This window comes from Struthio camelus, chromosome 1 (genome assembly GCF_040807025.1).
Source record: "Struthio camelus isolate bStrCam1 chromosome 1, bStrCam1.hap1, whole genome shotgun sequence".
NCBI lineage: Eukaryota > Metazoa > Chordata > Aves > Struthioniformes > Struthionidae > Struthio > Struthio camelus.
Window position 1 is genome coordinate 19092883 of NC_090942.1, and position 16625 is coordinate 19109507.

The 16625-nt window shown below is 36.1% G+C and overlaps 1 protein-coding gene and 1 long non-coding RNA gene across 13 annotated transcripts in view; one reads left to right on the forward strand and one right to left on the reverse strand.

Annotated features, from left to right (window-relative positions):
• The window catches only part of TAFA5 (TAFA chemokine like family member 5), a 470229-nt gene that overhangs the window by 49174 nt on the left and 404430 nt on the right, over positions 1-16625 (forward strand). The gene's annotated exons all lie outside the window — the stretch shown is intronic.
• Positions 866-16500, reverse strand: LOC104153600 (uncharacterized). Of its 2 annotated transcripts, none has more exons than XR_696305.2 (3): positions 16186-16500; positions 6025-6153; positions 866-1230 (listed from the first exon to the last, which is right to left on the reverse strand). It is a non-coding gene; the product is annotated as an uncharacterized lncRNA (long non-coding RNA). The 2 variants fall into 2 exon arrangements; XR_011138829.1 differs by lacking the exon at positions 16186-16500 and adding an exon at positions 7037-7285.

A 16625-nucleotide genomic window follows, 5' to 3' on the forward strand; every position in this document is an offset into this window, starting at 1 on the left:
GCTCTTACATATTTATAGAAGCAGATATATAAGAATATCTCCCTCATATTTAAGAATGCAGTCTCTGTTTCAGCTCTTTTCAGAAAAGATTTTGTATATACCATAAGCTCATGATAAACAGAAGGAAAAGAAATAAATACATAACTCATGCTTGGACAAGAACAACTGCTATTTTCTTTATGTATTGTTCTTTCCATTCTCTTCAGCAAGTCTCAATTTATCTTGCACAAACAGCAGGACTTCTGTAACATTTCACAATACTACTGCTTTGCTGGTTTTCTGACTAGGTACTGGCTCTGAGTAGTAAAATTCAGAACAATTCCAGATCTTAAAATGTTAACTTACTCTCCAAAATATTTGTTGTCTTCAGAAGGTAAATTATTTCATACAGGAACTGTGAAATTCTGGTTGTTCAGCAGCAGTACTTTTAGTTAGAACTCTGTTTGTTCACTGCTATCTAAATGTCATGTACTTGATTTGAAGTAGCGTACTATTCTGCCGTGACCACACTGCATACAGGATGTGTACTCTATGGTACGAAAATTAGCCTGAATAGATATGTCAGGTAATAGCCTTTAAAGAAACCTCCAAAGTCCAAATTCTCAGTTTGCTCAGGAATATTGTGTGAAGCTTCAGATTTATGTACAGTTTTCAGCTTGCTCCCCCTTAGTGTGAAGAGCCTCATCTTGTATCATAATTGAAATTGTTGTGTCCTGATCTGGGCCAGAAGGATTTCAGTACAAAATACCTGAAATCCACTTATTGAATCAGTATTTTTACTTTTACCTTTTTCTTTATAGAGATTGGAAAATTCTATTTACTGTTTAAATAGTTTGCCCCCCCCGCCCCCCCCCAGTAAATTTGCAGTTACTCACTATACACAACTATAGTTTTGACTTCAGCAGTTCTGTCTATCTCACTCCTTTGTGAAATACATCCAGGGAATGTTATATAAGAGGTGGTACTATCTTGAAGTATGGAAAAGAGTGATTCACAGAACAGTCGAGGTTGGAAGGGAGCTTTGTGATATTGTAACTTTGTGATATCTCTGTTCCTCCTGCTAACCATGCAGCTTTAGCAAACCATTAGTCCTTGTGCTTCACCATTAGATGTATCCTGTATATGGAAGGCCTTCTTCCTTGCCTTGCATAGGATGCTTCCATCTCCTCAGCATGCTTCTGACTTCAAAGATATCAGGTGAATGTCTTTTTCCCCCACATCCTACTGATCCTTTAGGGGAAAGAAGAGAAGAAAAAAGGAGGAGAGGACAGTAGTAGTGTTTTATTCAGTTGCCCATGTGTAACAAAAGCACATATTCCAGCAAGGAATGGATTGTGGCTCTCCTTTTCCATGAGGAGGTAATTCAACTGAGAAATGGTATATATTTCAAGTGTTTGAAGCATCCTTTGATAACGTAAAAACATTACCTCATTATTGAAAGATGAAATCTAAGTTGTAAGAAAATAAGTGACTTTTTCTAAAGTCACACATTTTTCAGCATAGCATAAAATCAGGTCATCTTGTTCTGATTCTGATGCACTGTTCAGCATACTCCAGTGAGAACTCTGCCTCAAAAATACTTGAGGAAAAATAGAGTCAGTAATTCAGGACTTCTCCATTTTTCTCCTATTTTAAGATATGTACTTTCATATAGTTTTCTTACACGTTTTAGAATACCTTCTAACCCTTTCTGTGCGACCATGTGCAATGTTTTCTCCTTTCAGCTTTTGCTTGTAAATTATTTATTGTTAAAAAAAAGATATTTCTTAAGGGATGATTATTAATAGCAAGTATAATCTTACCAGATGGGAAGAGGTTTCTTTAACTTTTTTTTCTGTTTCTAAGGTGTATGGAGGCAGAAGATGTGTAGAAGATGTTTTTGTCAGGAAGACTGTGTATATAGTGCTAATGGTTTTTCTGTGGAGATTTTCTGAAATATTGTCCCAGAAGTGATCATTTGCTGGTAAAAGCTTTATGTGAGATCTCATGAAAGTAGAACCTTAATCTGTCAAACTAATCTAAATAATTTAGTATGGTTTATTTACAGTAAAATTTTTAGAGAACAAAATAAAGATTCTGGAAACAGATTGCTCATGGTCTCTTTTGGATTAGGCTAGATCTTGAAATGCAAAAATGTAAAAGAGCAGGTTTTTACATTTTAGTGGAACATCTTTCCCCTTGTCCCTTGATCTGTTTTTTCTGCAAAGAATTAGTAGTTTTCCTGCAGTCATGTATTCATATTTTTTACTGTTTTTAAACTCTCATTATGAAAGAAAAAAGTGAATACACTAAGCTCTAGAGTTTTGGAGAAAATGAAGTTAAAGCAATGTGCTAGTTTTCTTGCTGGCAACCAAGAGAATTAAATGACACGGAGAGTTGTGTGAGCTTGTCTGCTTTCTCTAGGGGTAAGCCATCTTGCAGTTTATTGATGTGGCATATCCTTTTTCTAAAGATTCCCAGAGCACATATGTTCAGACCTCCCTACCTCACTTTTCTATACTTGGACCCTGAAGCTTGTTTTGCAAACATACAGGAAGCAGAAACTTTCACTCGTTATGTCCCACTTTCAGAGTTGCATGCTAGTTTCAAAGCAGTTAGCATTGTTGCTGTATTAGCCTGGTAAATTACAATTTAAACAGACAGTAAATTCTGTTTATTATTACGGCAAGAGGAAAGCATAGTAATAGTGAAGTTTTTCAACAAAGTCATGTTAGAACGGCATACGGTTTGAGAAGCCTCGTAGTGGAAGATACTTTCCAGGTGCATCCTTTATTTTCTTGAGAGTCCAATGCCTGTACGTTTTTTATGCCTTGCCCCTAAACTAGCTGTTTCCCTCATTTTTCTGTTAGAATGTGACCTGAGCTTCTTAATGCTTTCCCTTGGCAAAGCGTTATTCAGATTACTTTTTATAGTGATACGAAACAACTAAGGGAGCCAAATTCATTTCTGCTACAGAAAGATGGATGCAGCACCACATCTTTCAGTAAGGTTCTTCATTCTTCTGCCAGTGGTACACCTGGGCCTCTCTCTGGTTCCTTATCATGTATTTTTAAGGTTTGACAAAAACCAAATTTTTGGTGAGGTATCATATCAAGACAGTCCTTTGTGGCATCTGAATTTCTAAAGGTTGTAATGATATCTGAGTTGCCTTAACTTTAATCTTTTTTTCCCCAGGTATGCATGTTTTTAGTACAATGATCACTATGGCTTAACCATTTATCCCTGGAATAACTGTGGAGTGATAGGTAATGAAAGTATTGGCTGAACGTCCTGTACATTAAATTATATTCTATTCATGTAGCAGGCTTAGGTAATACCCATCTTTGCATCTCAATCTGTCTAAATAGAGAGGGTAAATTCCAACATCTTAGATTCTTATTTTTTTCAGTGTCTGAGGAGTTAAACTAGATGGCGGTGTAGAATAAACATTTAAAATAAGATATTTTGATAGTCCTTCCACTCTTATTCTGATGCTATTTAGTACAATTTTATGTAGCTCTACTGATATTTTATTTCTTCATAAAGACAAGATACATTTCAGGAACATTACGTTTAAATGTGAAGCAGCCAAGCTAGCAAAAATGATCCTTCCTTCTTGGAGTAAAACATCTGCTGGAACTACTGAAGAGTCTATTTTCTCTTAATAATATGATGCATATATTACTTCTATTGATTGAGTTACATGTGCATTTGAAGAAGAGAATAAAATTCCAAGGAAGCCTGAAGATGTTTTTTCTGAGCTAGCTTTCTGATGTGATTACAGATTAGAATAAGAATTACTAAGCAGTTTGCCCATAGATTTCTATTATCATTATTCTTAAGTGTGACAATATGTGGATCTTGGGTTGGAAAGAAAAGTATTGCTCTAGTGTTGTTCACATTTAAGTACAGCAGTTGTTTTGCAGCTCTCACAAAGAAAATGATTGGTTGCGTTTCCTCTGTTAGGGATTCAGATAGTATCATTACTTTTTCTGCTGTTCAATTACAGTATCACGGTGCTGTTCATGAACCTAGCCTTGGGGAAAAGATAGTGATGAGAAATGCTTCCTTCTATAGTTAGCGCTTACACACTGAGATCTACTGCATAGCAAAAGGACCTCCCAGTTTTACAGTGTACTTGAAATCTGTTTCCCCAGTTTTAAATACAGCAGCTTGGCTTGGGGTTATACACTCTCACAATCTTTTCCTCAGATGGAAATCAGTTGTCATAAAATAAAATACTACTGGGTAGCATATATTTGGCTTTACAAAAGAAAAAAAAAAAGAGGACATCCTTGCCTCTGAAAGCACATGCGGTTTTAAAAATCACTGTTCAGCTAATAGGCTTGAAGGATTTTTAGTATATTTATACTTTAGCAGATTTTTTTTCTTGTTTTGAATGATAAAAGGATAAAATATAAACCTAGGGGTACCCAACCCAAAATTCCCTACAAGTGAACATTCTGATACTTTCTTCCTATTTCTAAAAATCAAAATAATATATAATTACTGAGTAATGCTACCATATCTATTGTGGCAGAACCCTCTCCTTTTCTCCATCTGAACCACTGCTTCTTTCTTTTAAGAAGGAGAGGAGACAGTGAAGTGGCTACCTTTTACATCAAAGTTAACGGATTTCCAGCTGAAGCTGCTTCCTGCTGGCAGATGATTCTGAAGATGACGAGAATTATGCTGGGGAAAATATGCGTGTATGTTTTAGATATGCTCATTACTAGACCTCATCTGAAGTATTGTACTGTTCTCCATTTTGCTGTGGCAGCCATTTATAGCAGATATGATGGAAGGATATCTTGTTTCTTGCAGGCAAGCTTATCTGACTGATTTCATAGAGGACTCTCCATTTATTTGCACCAACCCTAGAGAGCACTGAGAGCATATGAAATAGCTGATCTAAGCAGAAGTCAATTTGCAACAATGCTATTTGGAATGTCTTCCTATTTCTTTTTCTTCTTGAAATAGTTAGTACAGCCACATTCTGATAAGCAGGCGTTTGAATGCTTTGTTTCTTCCCAGTTAGTCGAGCCTCAATTTGTACAATAGCTGCCTTTTAGAAAAAAGCGTGACTAACACAAATTTAGAGGGCTAGCAACTTTAGACTGAAAAGAGTTTTAAATGGTTATTATTCTGTACGCAAACAAGGAGCTAAATTTACTTGAAGTCTGAGTAATGCAAAGTTTGATGAGCTTCTGTAAAACTCAAGTAATGTCTTTGTCAAAAATGACAGAATATCCAACATCTGACTCTCATAAATAATATTGATATCTCTCCTCCAGTATGCAGTCCAAGGAATTTGAGCAACTTCTGCTCTTGTACTACAGTGAAGTATAGACATATGGCTTTACTCAACCACTGTAGATTATGTGTTGTTAAAGCTTCATGCCAGCACTTGTTTGGCCAAATAGTTTACTATGAGGAGCAGGGAATCCAACCTAGTTATCCAAATCTGACGTTTCGAGAGAGCAGGAGGCATTTTTAACTGTGAAGTTTCTATGCCAACAGCTTTTCTCTCTCTAGTTGTCTTCATGATTTATCTTTGCCATTCAGGAATCTATGAAACAGATTGTTTTATGTTTAGCAATTAAAAATATATTTGCCTCATCTTCACTGCAGAAAATTCACACAACTGCAATTATTGGTCTGCACAAATTGTATAGTACATAAATCATCTTGAATTGCTGAGGCCAGCATATATTTTGATGTAATCAGCTTGATTAAATGGTAATCAGGCCTCAATGATACTTTATGTCAACAATTAAATAAGTGAAGTTTTAAAGTGAGTTATAATAAGAGCCAGATTAGGAGCATGTAGGTCAATCTACTGTTCTTCACTTTGCAAATTTATTTGTGTGACCTTAAACAAAAGTAGTGGGTTCTTTTGAGTACTTCTGATTTTGGATGTTTAGTTTCAGACACTGAATAATTTTCATGGTGCTGAGCAGCTGAGGTCTTATTTCAAACAGTTTAAAATACAAACAAACACATGCAATCTATCTTTCCTAAAAAATAACTAAAGCAACTTCTTACCGCTCTCATAATCAGAGAAGGTCACAGTGAATGAATCAATTCTAGCTCACAAAGAAAGAAGATGGCGGATGTGTCATTTTCCCTGACTCCATAGTCACTGTTGTTGCCTTAGGGACTACACTCTCCCCTCTGAAAGACAAGAGAGAAGTCAGATGTGTCTACAGAACTGAACACATTACCACCAGACTCCGAATGCCTTGAGCCTACAGACACATGCACAGCCAGCCAGTATCACCTCTGCATGAAGACAAAGCAACATATCACTTGCATTCCAAATTTTCAGTGGTATTAGAATGAGAAATATTTGTCCTCTGTGGACTTCGTGCGCTTCATATGTAAATATAAAATATTGAAAATATCTGTTAATTCTTTTGCCTGTGCTTTAATTTAGAATTCTGTTTCTCTGACCACAGGTAATAAAAAATATATGGAAAATTGTTTGTTCTATGAGAAACAGAAGCTAATGATACTTGGTTTCCTAGGGATTTGTATTCTTTATTCCTTATCTATCCCTATGGGAAAGCCTCTAGGCAAGAAACAGCATATACTATGGCTAATTTAGAGCTATGCATATCTTGATCAGCTGGCCAGTACATGCACCCTGACTGGCTAACTGGGTGCTGTCAAACTGTTAAGGTTAAGAGCTGTGCTGTGCTGTTAAGAGCTCTGTTCTTAGTGACTCTTGCTTTCACTAAAACTCTTTACCTAGCTGCTCATTTTAATGAAACTTGTAGGAAAATAATGGACTATATTTTTCAGATAGACACAAGTTGTCCAAAAGATTCAAAAGTTAAGGAGTGCCAGATGGAAAGACAGACATTCAAAGCAATGATCTACGTTTTGTTCCTGTAAGAAATAAGCTAAAAATACACTACATGAATGTTATTCATGTCTCAATGTCAAGCATTCAGAACTTAGAAAATGTAAGAATTGAGATTGCCTCTGCAATGTGACTTTGACTACTTTGTGAATGTGCTGTATTTTTAAAGACATTAACCATATGATTGCATACTGTATTTTCCATCGTCGTCTGGGAAGTTATGTAATTAGAAGGAATGTTACTTGCTTCAGTATGTTTTAGATGTTACTCAGACTTCACCTGCAAAGATCAAAGCCCAAACTCAGGAAACTTGTTGCAGTAAAATGCCCACACAGATGCAAATGTACACATGCACACACACAACAGCAGCAGTGTTTTGTTTTAAAGTGCCAGTGCTTCTTGTAAAGATATTTAAGATTAGTAGCTATTGATTAGGCTTGTTTCTGCCGTCATTAATTGACATAAACAGAGGTTACTCTAACTGAAATCAATAGGGAGCACTGACCTACCCAAGTTTGATTACATAGAATTTAAACAGATAATGTTGGAATTTTTCATAATTTTCATATGAATGGCAATGTGTTTCCCAGTAACAAGTAAATATAGGGAGTTGGAGTAAAGGGCTTGCAAACTCCAATACTAGTTCTCATGTGATTAACATCAATGTGAGAGAAAAATGGCACAAACTGCAGCTAATTACCTTTGCATGTAGGCCATTTTATTAAAAACGTAATTCAGTTAATTTTTTCAAAAAAAATCCTACTTGTGAGAAAAATTTATTGCTTGCTATTGTTTATATTTTATGTAAATAACTATTAATTATAAATGCTTAAGATGCCTCCTATGTAGACTTTAGATTGTTTAAATAACTGTGGCATTTTAGATTTGATGGAATTTGTATTGCGACATCTGAGCTACTGCTTCTAGTTGAGCTGATCTACATTCCTGTGAGGGAAGTGCATTTCTTGCATGCCTCACCTTCTGAGCCCTCCATCATGTAATCTGGTTGATTTGGGAATCCGCTAGGTATAACATCAGGCATTTCAAGGAGGGCTTGAAGATGGATGTACACAGTGATTGACAGTCTGTGTCCTGCTAACATATATAAAAATAACTTCTTGAAGCAAATGTGGGTTTTTTTTACCTTCTTTAAAAATGTGCGAGATTTCTTTCGGAGATTACATTCATCCATTCCTTCTCCTATTTTTCCTGTTGATAAGACGTATGATCACATTTACGTTCCAAACTGACACTGAAGAATGTGGTGCATAAATTTCTGTACACGATATTAGAGATTATTTCATGTTTAGGAAAAAAAATATGAAGCCAGATAAAGGATAAAGTGATATGTTGGCCTTAGACCCTGATGCCCACTGGATGACTATAATGGGATGAATGGAACCTCTAACTCTAGAGACAACAAAGATCAGTAACTGAATACAATTTTATAGATTTAAAGTACGAAGGTGATCAGCTCATGCAATGAGCTTGAGTCTCGTCTCTCACTTGGGAAAAATTGAGAGTAATTCTTCTGAAATCAGTAGAATTATATTAGAGCAAGGGTTTATCTATACAAGGGAAGTAGACCAGACTATGTTATTCTGCTGTAATTGTTCCCGAATAGTTCCCATATGGACCTTCTGGAAAAAAGGTTATTGAATTAAAAATAATTTTAGTCAATTTTTTCAGGTGAACCAGGCCTAATGTCCTAATGTCAGATCTTGTTCATGTCTGGACATCGAGAGGTTTGAAATATTAGTAGTGTGATGCAGTGGCTTGGGTATCAAATTACTGATTTGATTGTAAAACGTTATTCGAGTAATCAGGGACTTATTGTTAGTATTGACTCAGATGGCAGTCTCTGACCAGAGCAGTATCCTTTATCCCACACACTCATCATCTTTGGAATCTGACTTGACTTTACGATAGAATAATAAAAGACTATGGCTTGTTCTTATCACAAAAAAAAGATGTATTTTTGCTGAAGTATAATTTAATCACAGATACTATAAAGTTGTAAAGTTTTGATAGGGACAAAGCCTTGTAATTTTTAATCACGATTTATAAACTTGGGTCGAGTACGTAGATATAAAACTTTTTTTTTCAGTGAAGACATAGCCTAAGAGAGACAAAATTAACTACCTAGAGATGACAAAAGTTACAGTGGTGCAGTCTTCATCCCTTTCTGCTTCTGGCTTCTGGTTATAGAGCATAAACAAGCCCCTGTTAAAACTCTGGGCTGTAAGTATTGCTTGTCAAGTTATGGGAGTCTTTCTATACTGCTTTAGAGACTGTTGTTTTCAAGAATCTTTACAGCATATCTCTATCTGGCAGTTCTGATATGGCAAGCTTTAATCTGACTCCTTAACAGGCATTTTTAAAACTGTATTTTGTGGTACGTGTCCAGACAAGACAATCTTCCATATGAAAGTGAGGCTTTTGGGCCTCTTTAGACCATCTCAAATATATGATCTACGCTATAAAGACAAAACACAGGAACAGTTGAGCCTCATTTCTCCTAACGTACACAATCACAGTACAGAGATTTACATCTGAGTCAGTTCTCTAGGTTTGCTTTATAATTAATGGAAGGTAACAGGCCCTTTTGAGGGCAATTCACGTAGCCTCTTTCAGACATCCCCTAGGAGAAGAGGTAAGTGGCACTGCCAGAAGGATTCGTGTCTCTCCATTGGCTATTAGTTGAATCTGGGCACATAGATTAGATTTAGGTTATCTACGCTGTGAATATCCCAGTTTAGGTGAGATAAATCTTATTCAGAGTATTACAGTTTGAAGAACCGTCCTTAAGATCATCTTCACTTGCTTTGCAAGTGTGCTAATGACTTAAGATGCAGCTAGAAGCGAAGGTGCAAGACAGAACAGGCAGAAGAGTGGTCAAAAACACATGACGTGATTACAGCCAAGAAGGCTGCTCCTGCACAGCAGCCCTGGTAAAGTCACCGTGTGGTGCATAGATGGGAAGGAGTCCCCTGTGCTGTCAAACACTGTCCATGTGTCCATGTATATTCAAAGTCAAATTCTGCTACTGTGCTTATTTGTGTGTCTCCACTGATTAGCCAGCTTGTGTGCATGCAGCAATTTATTCAATAACTTTAATCAGGAGTAGTGAGCCTTTACAGTTGTTACAGAGTCAGAACTTAAGTCTCAAAGTCTGGTGTTTTTTCATAGGCCTAGCTACAAATAATGAAATAGCCCCTCATTGCCAGCTGATTGCCAGTGTGTCCTCTGCATTCCTTCTTCTCCATAACTTAACACCTGGACTTCTCTGGGCTTTAACCTGGTTAGTCTGCTACTGACTTACTGTCATTAAAATAAAGGATACTTGCATGAGCTATCCCTGCAACCTGTATGCAAGAGTTTTTCAGTATTGAGGCATGTTATCTACTGCATTTGAGATGTATAACAGGACAAGGATACTTCCTTTAATAGAAATCCTCTACACTTTCTCCTATACACTGGCTTTGCTATCCTAATCTTAAAATATATTTTGTAATTCATGGAGGAAGGATCAATCTGAGATGCTTTGAAACAACATTTTTAAAGATGACAGGCCAGAGAACTTTTCTGGGGAAAGGCATACTGAATGGGCCGAAAGGGATGATACATAGCCAATAAAAAACAGGGCAATAGTTACTGAGAAATCTTTTATTTGATGGATTTTAGGATATCTTTGGACAAGAGCAAATCAACTGGAAATAGAGTGAAACTCAGCTTGTAGGAGAAGCTGTGAAGGGGGGAAATTTAGATATCAGACTCTCACTTGCTGTGGTTCTGGGACTTATTGGTGAGGATCTGTTCACTTTAAGAAGGCAGTATGACTTAATAAAGGTATATCCTGTCTTAGGAAAGATAGCTTTTCTTTTAGGGGTAATTCTCAGTATTTAAGGTAGAAGTGTATTTCACTTTGGAAACCTTTGTTCTAAACAATACATAATTTAAGTTCTCATAGGAAAAAAATGGTGCAATTAGGCCAATGGTTAATTTAGAGCTTGGCCATATTACTGTTTTGGAAATGCACTTTTATAGATACATGCCAACTAGACTTGACATGGAAGAAAAATAAATATATAGGGAAGTATAGATTAAGTACTAAAAATAACCAAATTAAATTTTAGTTACTTCTTTTCAGTACTTTCAACTTTTTATTGCAAATATTCCAGACATATTCATGTTAGAGATAGATAGAAATAAAATGCTACTGTAGCAGAATACAATGAAAAACTACCTTTATTATCTACCTAAAATCATTCAAATTTATGTTCATCTGAGCCATACTTTCTTATGTATTAATGTAATGTGATAAAGAAAGGACAACTCTTGAGGCTAGGATGAAGCAATAATAGGTAAGAGCATGAATTTCTTTTTTTTTTCATTAGACATGCAGCAATTTATGTAATTCAGAAATTCCTTTGACTGATACCACATAACTGGCAAGTGATTCTCACGAAGAGGGTGGAATCAGTGCCTGCTTGTCAAGCTCTGTTCTCCACTGAAGTCTGCCCTGACAGCACATGTTCGTCTTGGCAGAGCTTTGGAGGCAATGTGATAGCAATGCTTTCTGTCCCAAAGTTGCAAATGATGCTGCTACTGATGCATTGTTAACTTAGATGACAGTCATGGACTACCACCTGGTTTTACTTTTCAAATTATATTTTCCAGGATGAAGAAGCTTCATGTGATATACATCTCTACCTGTATGTCTCTACATGTACTTTTTAGCTGCTGGCACACAATTGTGTTCAAGGCACACAGATGGGCAGCTTGGTTCCATTTACCTCTGGTGTGCATTCTGTCATTGGCAGCCGACAGGAGGAAGCCATGGGGACACATCTCCATACAAATGTGATTTTAAAAAGGCAATTTTCATTTTTTATGGTGGCTTTGCAGAGTTTTCACAAAATTTAATGGGCAGATGAATTCCTATAGCATATTGAAAGTCAAAAGGCCTTATTCAACTTTTGTGTTTAACAGATTCCACGATGTCTCAGAATTAAAATAACCACAATTATAAAATGTTAATTGTGGTTACAGACTCTGAACTTCTTTGCAGAATTTCATATTTAATTATGTAAGATACTTAGCTGCCCTGAAAAAGGCAGATAATAAAAACAACATGCAACAGTTTAATCAATGTAATTATTAATTAAAGGCAGGTTTAAAGGTTTAATGCTTTTAAAATATAGTCCATTATGCTTACAGTGAGTGAAGCCTATACATTGCAAGAAAGACTATGGATTTTTGTTAATATAATTATTGCTATTCTTTACTACTGTTACTCTGCTCAGCACTGCTTGAGCACAGTATTCAGATATGACCAATGTGGGAGAAAGGATACTCCTCTGTGGGCCTTTGGCTGCTGCATGCTGGGCTGAGCTTTTGTATACGTTATCCTCTAGTCTTTACTGCCATTAGCAATTGGAAACTGTGGCAGGAGTAGCAAAACTCCCCCTCTAGCATTAACAGGGTTCTGGACCAGTGCAAAAGACATTCTCTTGTTCAGGCTTTGTTCACTGCTATAATATCCATTCCCAGTAATTCTTCAGAAGAGCAGGTGGAACAGAAGGATCTATTTGTCTCATATGTCATCACCTAGACTGTACTGATTTATTACTATTAAGAACTGATGGAAATAAAAATCAGGAGCACGAAAGACTTAATGAGTGTTAAAAATATTTATGAATTCATTTCAAACTCTTCCTTCAGTTAACAAAGCTATGTGTAGCTACAAAGTCTAAAAAGTCTATGAATTCACACAATTAGTTGACATGGGAGATAATATTAGTATATTCACTCTTCAAATATTTCCTATCCTGTCAGTATTCTCAACCCTGCAGTATATCCAAAACAGTAAGTCGTTGGCATTCCTCATAGTAGGGAATTCTCACTTTTGCAAACCCTTTCTAACCTGTCCTAGTGCTTAATAATTATTTTATTAGCTTAAATGACGATCCTAATAAAAGAAAATAATGCCTTCAGTAACAGGTATTTGTGAGATTGTTCTTTGAGAGAAAGATGTTCAGAAGATGGGACACATCTGGCAACTCAATAATTAAATAAAAGAAAATAATTCTCAGTGCCTCTGGACATCCTGGAAAGTATCCAACTTAAGGATTTTTAATGCTGAGTGAATGGGGTTTTAAGTGAATGGGGTCTGTTAAATGAATAAGATTTTAAATAATTTTCCAATAAAAATAGCCTTTAGTAGTACTGTAAGTATGCTGTCATAATTGTACGGTTCATATCAGTTATTCTAAAATACTAGACTACCTTATGTTTTATATTGAACAATTTATAAGATCCACTATAAATATTATGTTAGCAACAACTGTGTTTCATTTATGCTTTTTCTATTGACGTAGATAAACAGCAACAGATCCTTACTGTGGGTGCATTAAACGTAGCTGTTCCTTATGCCTTATGTAAAAAGTCATATCATTCCAATATAACATCGAAGGTACCAGAGGGTCTGAATGACTCAACTGTAGTGATATAGTTATGTATAGTACTTTTGTATATAGTCTAACTCTTAAAAGTATTTATCATAAACAACGGTGATTTATACGGTGTCCTAAAATTTAAAGTGGGGGCCTCAGGGAAATTTTTTTCTAAATTTGTTTTCCTATAATTCTCTCGAGATTAAAAGTACTACAAAGTCATCTCTAGTAATAGTAATTTTTATCTTCTACTTCCAAACATGTTTATGTCTTTGATTCTGTTTGACTGATATTATGGGGTTTTTTTTCCATTTCTGTTTGAAATACTATCCTATTAAACTGAATGCTAGATTAATTTGCCTCATATTGGTCTTGGAAACTCTGCCACCCCCACCAAATTGTTTCTTCATCTCATTTTAAATATTTGTAAGTCTATTCTTCTAAATACTAGCTCTAGACTAATTTAGATCCTTGACTGAGTCAGTGGCAGAGAAAATTATTGGGCAAACAGATTCAGCAGGCAACTGAAAATCTAAAAGATTTCTCAGAGTTTCTGTATTAGCCTGGTCAAACAAGTGGCTATAATAAATAAATAAATCACTAGAATTCATCTCTTTGTAATGACATTTCAAATTTTACTAGAAAAGAATATTGCTGAACATTGTTTTGTTGGCAAATTCTCATGGCAACTGTGCTGGTGACCTTCTGAGAGACTGGCAAGTCATTTCTCTTCCTCAGGTTTTTCCCCCTGAAAATAGGGGTATTGATGTTTACTTCCATATTAGGGGGTGAAATCTTGAGATATGAATGAGATCTATTAGAAAGATAAGCTATGTAAGGGCTAGATTATGATATTACCATTTTAATATATATGTACATTTTTCCAAAATAAATAAAACTTACCAGTTATTTTTGAACTGCAGCCTTGATTTTTTGGTGTTTGAGGTTAACTCTTCCTGAACCCAAACCCCCAATTAGCTTGAAAGCCTGGAGGAATAGCAATTAATGTATTTGGTTACTCCATTTTTCATTTTAGTGATTGATACAAGATTATTCTTTTACAGTGAACACAGAAGGCAATGCAAATTAATTGGAATTTTGACTATAGAGTCACTGTAATTGTTAATAATTCACTAGTTTTGCAAATTCATTGCACTGTGAATTATGTGATCCAGAGGAAGCTTGCTGACTAGGCTGCATGAACCAATGTAGATCAAATGAAAGTGTGGCTGATCGTTCCAATTCCAGAAAAGTAAAATTTCATAATCTCCAAGTTACTGAAGTATAAATATATGAAGTATATATTATAAATATATAACAGTAACTTGATGATATTTAGCATTCTTTGAATCCTGCGTCTTACATTTTACTGTGTCATTACTGCTGCGTCAGAACTGCAGACAGAGAATATAGTTGTGGTATACATAACACTTGGGATCCTGATCTATCAGTCTTTGCTCTATCATTAACGTACTTTTCTACATAGGGACACAGCCTAGTAACTTAGGGACTTAGTAATTTAAATTACATGTCTAATGCTGTTTAAGTTGAATGTTTAGTTTATTACACAAATATATTTTTCCTTTCCATTTAAACACTCAATTTAACATTAGTTTCAACAAGTTGTTTGGATTTTTGTTTTACTAACGCCTCCATAGATTGTCATTACCAAAACGTAGCCCAATTTTTCCATGCCCTGAGTACATCCCATGACAACACTTTGTGTCTAGTCTCTATTTATGTTTAATGTAGCTTTTCTTTTCTTTAAACCTTGTATTTTAGGACTTCTGCAATTCAGTGTCAGTTTCTCACATACAAATCCATATGGTAATCTGCAACTTGTATTTTTTAAAATATGGAGCCAGACTAGGATCTTGTTGTCTCATTGGCCATAAATTATATGATCTTTAAAATATCCTCTAATATTAACATGCAACTGCATTTTGAAACGATATTATAAAAAATAAAATCCTTTTGTGGGCTTATCCAACCTTACTCATTTTGGTCATTAGTTTTAAGCTATTTCCAGGAAAATAATTCAGTTTCTTGGCATCGCTTTGCTTTTTACTTTTATCTTCTGTCTTTCTTCTTTTTTCCCTATTTTTTTCTCTTTGGCTAATATTAAGTTGTAATATCTTTAGCTTCACTCCTGAGCAGTAATAGCAATCTAGTTTTGTTCTAAGAGGTCAACATATCTTCAGGTCTTTCGGATTGTTTTTCAGTCTCTTTATAAGACATCTGTAGACTCGATAGCTTTTCTTCCATGTTTTCAGTGTATGTTGCTTCATTCAAATCTATTTTAATACAAACCACTGTTGAACCAAGAGTATATTGTATCATATTTTGGAAGAAAATGAAATGAAACATTGAATTCATTGTAAAAATGTAAATTGTTGTGTTGTAAGCATGCAGAAATGAAAGGAACCAAGCCAGTCTTCAGGTTCAGTCCGCTCTTACTGTAGCCAGTCGTGCCATGATCTTTTAGCTCAGGAGGGTCAACCAAATGACACAGAGACTTTAAACGTGGTAAATGAGGAAGAGACACAACTGAAATGTGCTGTGAGAATTCAGCAAGACAAATTCCCCTCCTTTCTCTTATTCTGCTTTAAGATACTCCCTATTTCAGTTCCTGAGTAAGAGATATTTGGGGCACTTATATCAATATAAACTGCAATGACACCAGCTGAGATCAATGATCTTAAGTTTTGCTGTTCTATAGATAGATTAATTGTTAGCCTCATTAGAATCTTAACAAACAGTCTAAACAAAATGAAACAGTTATTACTAGTCCAATTACAAAAGTAATCCAAATTGCTACCAAAAAAAAAAAAAAAAGCCTCATTAATAACACCCTTCAAGTTGTTATGGAAGCAAATTTACTAGTACCTGTCCATCTTCTCTGATGTTGTGTTCACCTTTACAATGTGTTGGGTCCTGTCATGCTAGTCTTCTTCAAACAGAGATGTGAGAGGGTGTCGCAGAGAGCTGTCTGTATCGCAAAATTTTTTCTGGACAGACTTCAATGCTGGTGCAATAGATTCCTTACTCTTCAGTCATGGGTCTGCTTGGGCTTTTTTATCTGTTTCGTTTAAACAGTTTTCTTGCTTCTCACTGGTCCCTAAAGTCTGAGTGTGGCCCAGCAGCTGCCAGGTGTGGCCCCTGCAGCCCGGGCTGCTGGTGGTGCCGCAGCGAGGCCCGGGGTTCGCCAGACCCTTGCGGCGGGCGGCGCTGGCAGAGCTCCAGCTGCCGCCGGGGAGGCGACGGGCGCTGGGCCGCGAGGCCGGCGCGGCAGCGGCAGCGAGCTCAGCCCGGCCCCGGCCCCGGCC